This window comes from Mus pahari, chromosome 1 (genome assembly GCF_900095145.1).
Source record: "Mus pahari chromosome 1, PAHARI_EIJ_v1.1, whole genome shotgun sequence".
NCBI classification, from domain to species: domain Eukaryota; kingdom Metazoa; phylum Chordata; class Mammalia; order Rodentia; family Muridae; genus Mus; species Mus pahari.
In genome coordinates this window covers 64,853,632-64,862,508 of record NC_034590.1, presented here as the reverse complement: position 1 = coordinate 64,862,508, position 8,877 = coordinate 64,853,632, and positions in this window count along the sequence as shown.

Genomic DNA, 8,877 nt, shown 5'->3' with positions numbered 1-8,877 from the left:
CTCTCTCTCTCTCTCTCTCTCTCTCTCTCTCTCTCTGTCTCTCTCTCTCTGTCTCTCTCTCTCTGTCTCTCTCTCTCTGTCTCTCTCTCTCTGTCTCTGTGTGTGTGTGTGAAAATAATATATATAATAAGATTAAAACAAAAAATCATATTAAAGTTGGTCAGGAAAAAAGCAATAGGAAAGAAAACCCCAAGAGAGCAAAAGAATCAGAGAATCAGAGACTCACTCATTAGCACACCCAGGAATCCCATAAAACAGTAAACATGGATCTGTAATAACAGCACAGAGGACCTGTGGTAGACCCATGCAGTTTCTGAGCATTTTGTTTCAGTCCCTGTGAATTTATAGGCATTTTGTTCATGCTGATTATAGAGTCTTGGTATCCTGGTGTCCTCCATCTCATCTAGCTCATACACTTCTTTCCTTCTCTTCAGCAGGGTAATTTGAGGCCTGAAAGGAAGGATTTGATGAAACATCCCATTTATGACTGAATATTCTAACGCCATGCATCATGTCTATCTGTGGGTCTCTATATTTATCTCCATCTGCTGCAGGAGTAAGCTTCTCTAGTGATGGCTATATTAGACAATATGGGTTTCTTCTCTGATGAAGACAGGACAAGATAATATGAATGAATGAGAGTATCATTAGAAGTCATTTTATCACTTTTTTTTTTCATTTTATAGACCTGTATTATTTAACTTTACCCTTGGTCTCTGAGCTATCTAGTTTCATGTTTTTGCTCACCCAAGAGCTTCCAGGCATTGTTTCTCTCTTATGGAGTGGGTCTAAAGTCAAATCAGTTCATGGTTGATTGCTTCTTGCCACCATTGTTCTAGCATATGTTGCAGGCACAGTACCATTGTAGGTTAAAGTGTGTATGGGTGGGTTGGTATTTGTTTCTTTTTTGTGATTATGTAATGTATCTTCCTATATGAAAGACATTACAATGAATGGCTCTGTGGGGATATCATCTTGACACATATCATGTTCAATGAGTTGTAGAGGTCTTGTCTTGTCTTCAGCAATGGAAACTTGCCTTGAGTTTGTGAAGAGCAACCTGTGGTCTTGAAAACCTGAGTTATAAGTCTTTAATCTGTTTGTGGAACTCTCCTACCCCCCTCCCAGAATCTTTACTCTGCAGTTCAAAATGCAAATGAGAAAAGGATAGTCCTCAAATACCTAGAAATAATTAGAATTGCCAGAAGAAAAATAGCAACCACTGGTTTCAGAGAAATTTACTTCGAACCATATAATTTATTTATTAATACAATACTGTATGATATACAAAACTTAAAGGTTATATTAATAATATCAGACTCTATTTTGTCTGACTCAGTTGTAAAATGATTTATTGTATCTATGACAAAGCTAAAATGGTTTTTATCATAAAATAGTAAAGGAGTAAAAAAATCAAATGTAATTTATTTGCTAATACACATATGTTATAGATGAGGAACAGTATAACCCATGAAAGATAAAGATATTCAAATGTAAACATGATTACTTACAATTGAATTCTTGGACAAAAATGAAATTAGACTACAGCTTGAGAGATAAAAGCAACTTCAGCAAGTGTTTCATAATTTGATGATGTCTCTCAACCTACTCACCTGCACTGATAAGTGGATATTAAGAAAAAGCTCAGAATATTCACTATACAACTTACAGACCATATGAAGCTCAAGAAGGAGGAAGACCAAAGTGTAGATGCTTAAGTCCTACATAGAAGAGGGCACAAAATAATCACAGGAGGTAGAGGGAGGGAGGGATATTGATGAGAGAGAAGAGGTGGAGGAAAAAAGAGGGGAAGCAGGATCAGGTATGAAGGAGCAAGGGAAAACTATTGTCTTATGTAATAGATGAGAAAAGAATAAATTTTAAAATATGTACTTAATATATTGATTATTTAAAAATAATTATGTAGAGCTGGGCATGGTAGCATATTCTTTTAATCCCAGCACTTGGGAGGCAGAGGCAGGTGGATTTCGGAGTTCGAGGCCAGCCTGGTCTACAGAGTAAGTTCCAGTACAGCCAGGGCTACACAGAGAAACCCTGCCTCAAAAAAATTATGTAGAAGAATAATTAATTTGGAATATATATGTACATTCATATGTGAATTTTGAACTTTCATTTATAGAAATATATATGCTTTGTAAAGAACATCCAAGTGTGAAAAATAATCCATTTTTGCACATAGTATATTTAAAAGAAATCTGGTTTTGTTGATCTCATAATATTTAGATTCATCAAATGAATGAAATAAGCTACCTGTAAATATGTAAATGTAATGCATAACATATAAATGTTTACTGTATACTTTGAATGGCAAATGATAAATTAATTTTTTCAATTGTGGAGGGGGGGGCTCAGCAAGCTGCATTAATCTACCATGTAACTTTCCTGAGCCAAGTTAAGTCCAGCTAACATAATGTATTATGCTCTATAAGTATAATCCATTGCAAACCTCCCACTTAAAATGAGACAAGGAGAGATGGAAAATAAACACAAAGCATTGATATATTACCACACTAAAGGACTTCCTGCTAAGAAAGCCAAGGATTGATCTACATTAAAAATGTGATTTACTCCAGAAAGAGAATAATTAAGCATTAGTCAATTGCTAAGACATTTTAATAGTATCCTTCTAACAGCTGAAAGTGCATTAAAAGACTAAAAATCTGGACCTGGGGAAAGATTCATTAATTAAACAAAAATCTGTTCTCTTCACACTGTGAACCTGTCAAAATGTTTTCAAGTGTGGTTATCAGACAAAGCAGATACTTACTTACACCCAGAGATGCTATGAATTTATATCAGCTCTTAGAATCTGGAAGTGTTACCCATTTGAAGAGTTGAAGCTGAGAGATTAATTCAGAGTACACAAATATCTCACAAATGTTATAATGAATTAATGAAATGTAGTGTATATGCACGGTTTCTGTACTTAGCTGAATTTTTTATGGAATATCACAAAGGTTTGAAAAAAATGCTCCCTCTCCTCAAGGTGCTTCAACCTAGAATGCAGAAGCAAAAGGAAGATGGGTGAGGTAAACCCTGTGATAATACCATCTAATGAGCATTAAAAGGAAGCAACCAGTATGGACTCAGAATCTTGTGTGGCAAATTGTGCTAATGGAACTCATTAGTGATTAACTCCAAGTCACCAATCATGTATTGGTGTCACAGCAAGGAAAACAACAACAAAAACAACAAAAACAAAAACAAAAAAACAACCAAACAAACAAAAAAACCCAAAAGATTTCCCCTTGGAGTAATTTAACTAGGAATGAGTCTAGATTTGAATTCTCTACTCCATGCTCCTTATATCTTTCATCCTGTCTATCTGTTGCATAAGTCTGAATTTGTGAGTGCATGTGTGTATTTCTGTGATGTGTATCTGTAACAAACAGCTTCACTCTTGTCTTTAATGGAGAATATAGAAATCATTTCATAGGGTAGGAATGATATACTTTCTGAAATATTAACATAGTTCTAAAAGGATTAGGTCACTGGCTCCAACTTATGCCAACTGACCCACATAACAAACAGTACTATAACATCTGTATCAACTAATATTCATGAATGAATATTCATTTTATGAGATTGCTTTCATTCTCTGTATTTGCTACTTTTAGGAAGTGATAACCATGCTTTGTTCATGTTGCAAGCATGGAAGCTTTCATAAGTTAATATTAGAGCTATGCATTTGCCTAGGCTTTAAAATATGATTACAGGGAAAGTTCAAGGCAAGTAAGGTTGGCTCATACTTTGTTCTCTTAAAGGCATATTAAACAAACTGGCTGCATCAATAGTAGGCAGCACCTTTAAGACGTACCTGAATGTATGGCATATCATTAATTACAACTGTGCCTGCCAATAAAGGTTCCAGTCTCTTGGTAGGTAAGAGGGAATTTTATAATATTCATCAATAAAGTAAAAGTAAAGTGTATGGATGTAGTTGTGTTGCTCTTCAGGGGTAGTATTTTCCGGGTTTTAAGCATGGTGGAAACGAAGTGGACAAGAAGCTTGCAGTGGTTTCAGAAGGGCTAATCTACCTAAGGACTGGAAAAGAATATTATTGATAAATGGTGGGATAAACAATGCTTTGAAAAACATTGATTGTTTGCTTGGTGTGAGCCAAGGGGCTGAAAGATTTACTACTACCTAATTAGCATTCAGTACAATCTACAAAATAACATGGTTATTGAAATGGCAAATAAGTAATCTAATATGTAAACAACTTAGACTATTTTCTATATGCCAATACATATTATTAGAGTAAAACTGATTTTTACAAATGGTAAGCAGCCGGCAGAAATCACCCTCTTCAAGAATAGAAAGCCATGAGCTGGGCGTGGTGGTGCACGACTTTAATCCCAGCACTCGGGAGGCAGAGGCAGGTGGATTTCTGAGTTCCAGGCCAGCCTGGTCTACAAAGTGAGTTCCAGGACAGCCAGGGATATACAGAGAAACCCTGTCTCGAAAAACCAAAAAAAAAAGAATAGAATAGAAAGCCATGGAAGCACTACGCTTCAGTTGATTCCAGGGTTAGCCAATGAGGAATTTCAGGTTTAGGCTTTCAACCACTTTGTACAATGTTCACGTCAGTCTTTTCTGTCACATAATAGCTAACTTTAACTTTTTTCTGAAAATAATCCTTACTTTCAGAAAATACACATTGTCCAGATCTTGCAATCATGTTAATAATATGCCTTGAGATCATCTAAACTATAGTCAATCTGTTTTCCTAGTGTACATGGACCATTTAAATTTAATTTGCCCTTTAAAAAAAAAAACAATGAAACCAACTTTAACATGCTGTGGATTTCCTAATTAATCAATTTTCTATCTTAATCTAAAGCTATACTTTTAATCTTCAAAAATTTATTCTTCCATGTCACTTGCCCAGAACAGCATGTGTCTGTGTTAGTTTGCTGAAAGCAACATCTACATTAAAATCAACCTAATAGCAAACAAGTATCCTCTATGAATATTGGAAGTAACAAGTGGTTATAGGTTGATAATGTCTATGAATTTTGAGCTTTATACTGGGTCATTGTGGTTAAATAAAGTAAATTATAAACCATTATAAACCATGATTAATAAAATGATAGAAGATATTATTCGTTTTGTTTCTATGCTGTGTTTTTGATGATGCTTAATTATTATGTAGATGCCCCTCTTTAATTTTTAATTTTTTTTTTATGTTTGGTAGGAAAAGATAATAGACACAGAAGGAAGACAGGAGAAAATAAGTGGAACATTCAACACTGAGCTCACTGCCTCTGTATTCTTGCAGAGTCTCAGCATTCCCAAAACTAAGACTTTTTGTTTCCATTATATTTCTCACATGAGTCTGTAAACAATCTATAAGACCCCATTGGTTTACTTCAAGGCACCCACTATGGATAACTTGTTGTGTCGCCTCTTATAAGGCTCCAGTGAGGGTAAAGCTGTAATATGTAAGAGAGCACCCTGTCATACTGGTGTTGTTTTGGACAACAGAATTTTCAGTAATCATTTAATGCATTTTAAGAAGATGAATGAGTACAACATTTATACACTGGTGTATAAAATTGATAAATGAATATGAATCCCATCAGCAATGGAGGAGTGTTCCTCTTCCTCCACATCCTCAAAAGCAACTACCATAACCTGAGATTTTGATCTTAGCCATTCTTACTGGTGTGAGGTAGAATCTCAGGATTGTTTTGATTTGCATTTCCCTGATGACTAAGGATGTTGAACATTTTTTTTAGGTGTTTTTAAGTCACTTGGTATTCCTCAAATTAGAAATCTCTTTTTAGCTCTGTATACCATTTTTAATAGGGTTATTTGCTTTTTTGGAGTCTAACTTCTTGAGTTTTTTGTATGTATTGGATATTAGCCATCAGTCAGATTTAGGATTGGTAAAGATCTTTTCCCAATCTGTTGCTTGTCTTTTTGTCTTATTGAAAGTTTCCTTTGCTGTACAGAAGCTTTGCAAATTTATGAGGTCCCATTTGTTAATTCTTGATCTTACAGCACAAGCCATTGCTGTTCTGTTCAGTTTTGCTGGTGAGATTTCAAGCAGATATGACCACTCTGGAAATTATTTTGGCAGTTCCTCAGAAAATTGGGCATAGTACTACAGGAAGATCCAGCAAAACCACTCTTAGGCATATACCTAGAAGATGCTCCAACATGTAATAAGGACACATGCTCCACTATGTTCATAGCAGCCTCATTTATAATAGTCAGAAGCTGGAAAGAACCCAGATGTCCCTCAACAGAGGAATGGATACAGAAAATGTAGTACATTTAAACAATAGAGTACTCTACAACTATTAAGAACAATGAATTTATGAAATTCTTAGGCAAATGGATGGATCTGGAGTTTATCATCCTGAGTGAGTAATCCAATCACAAAAGAGCACACATGATATGCACTCACTGATAAGTGGATATTAGTCCAGAAGCTCAGAATACCCAAGATACAATTCACAAACCACAAGAAACTCAAGAAGGATGATCAAAGTGTGGAAGGGGAAACAAAATACCCATGGAAGGAGTTACAGAGACAAAGTGTGGAGCACAAACTGAAGGAATGACCATCCAGAAACTACTCCACATAGAGATCCATCCCATAGTCAACCACTAAAACCAGACACTATTGTGGATGCCAATAAGAGCTTGCTGACAGGAGCCTGATGTAGCTGTCTCCTGGGAGACTCTGGCAGTACCTGACAAATACAGAAGTGGATGCTCACAGTCATCCATTGGACTTATCACAGGATCCTCAATGAAGGAGCTAGATAAAGTACCCAAGGAGCTGAAGGGGTTTGCAGCCTCATAGGAGCAACAACAATATGAACTAACCAGTACCTCCAGAGCTCCTTGGGACTAAACCACCAACCAAAGAAAACACATGGTGGGACTAATGGCTCTAGCTGCATATGTAGCAGAGGATGCCCTATTTGGTCATCAATGGGAGGAGAGGCCCTTGGTCTTGTGAAAGTTATATGTCCCAGTATAGGGGACTGCCTGGACCAGGAAGCAGGAGTGGGATGGTTGGTGAGCAGGGGAGGCAGAAAGGGATAGGGCATTTTCAGAGGGGAAAATAGGAAAGGGGATAACATTTGAAATGTAAATAAAGAAAATATTTAAAAAAAAACTTTTAAAAATTGAATACTGATCACAAAACTGGTTCTGGGACATGTTTCTGTGCTTTCTGAGAGAGCTATCCATGTGAAACACTAGCTAACCTTTCTCACTGATGTCCAAACCTTACAATAAAAGGCAGATAATACTAACAAACATGGATTCATTCACAGTTATTCATCCTTAATTAAGGGATGTGAATGCATTTTTATGTAACAGATATGGAAAGAGGGGCTTCTGAGAACATACCAAACTGAAGCTGAAATTAGGATCTAGATCTTCCTCTCACATTTCATGAGTATCTACCACATCTGTCCAATATCTAAGGAATTTTCTAGCACTCCCCAATGAAAGTATCTATTGAGCAACATCTATGCTCGGGAAATTGTTCTAGGGGCTTGAGGTGACATTCAACTCAAGAAATTCAACTAACTATTGTTGAGCAAGGAAGAACATGAGACAACAGCAAACAGTAAGTAAATAATAGCAAGAAATAAATAAGAGTAGATAAAATGAATAACAAATGTATGGAGGTGCATTTTAAAGCACAAAAATATTATTAAGAAATATATTTTGAAATAAATTACTTTTATTATGTTTAGGTATTGGCCCTGAATTCCCAACCCCTCCAATATTTTAACATGAAGGACTATTGTATTTTGTCAAATGCTTTTCCTCCATCTTAGGAGATGATCACGTGATTTTTTTTGAGTTTGTTTATATAGTGGATTTAGTAAAGAATTCTACCAGACCTTCAAAGACCTCCTACCAATTTTCCTCAAACTATTCCATAAAAAGGAAAGAGAGGGAACACTATGTAACTCATTCTACAAGGCCACAGTCACTCTGCTACCTAAACAACACAAGGACTCAAAACAAAAAGAGAACTTCAGAACAATCTTGAATATGAATATCGATTCAAAAATACTCAATAAAATTCTTGCAAACCAAATCCAAGAATGCAACAAAAGCATCATTCATCTCAATCAAGTAGGCTTCATCCCAGGGATACGAGGTTGGTTCAATACACAAAAATCCATTAATGTAAACCACTCCGGAAATCAATCTGGAAGTTCCTCAGAAAACTGGAAATGGATGGACCTGAAGACCCAGCTATATCACTCCTGGGAATGTACCCAAAAGATGCCCCACCATGCCACAGGAGCACATTTTCCACTATGTTCATAGTGGCCTTATTTGTGATAGCCTGAAGCTGGAAACAACTTAAATGTCCCATGACAGAAGAATGGATATAGAAAATGTGGTTCATTTACACAATACTTACTACTCAGCTATTAAGTATGAGGACATCCTGAGTTTTGCAGGAAAATGGATGGAACTAGAAAATAGCATCCTGAATGAGGTAATTCAGACCCAAAAAGACATGCATGGTATGTACTCAGTAATAAGTGGATATTAGCCAAATTAAAAATATATATATATAATACCTAAGATACTGTCCACAGAACACAAAAATGTCAATAAGCTAAATTGCCCAAGTGAGAACCACTTGGGAGAGAGAAGAAAGCAATCATATGTGGGGAGGGAGGGAGGTTCTGGTTGGAAAACTGGATTGGGGGGATGTGGGGGGAGAAGGGAACCTGTGATCTGCTATTGGGTAAGGGAAAAAGACTGAAGCCCTGAAGGCCAGCAGAAAGAATGGAAACAGGCAACCTCAGGAAATAGGAGGTTGGGGGGACCCTCCAGAATGCACCAGAGACCTGGGAAGTGAGA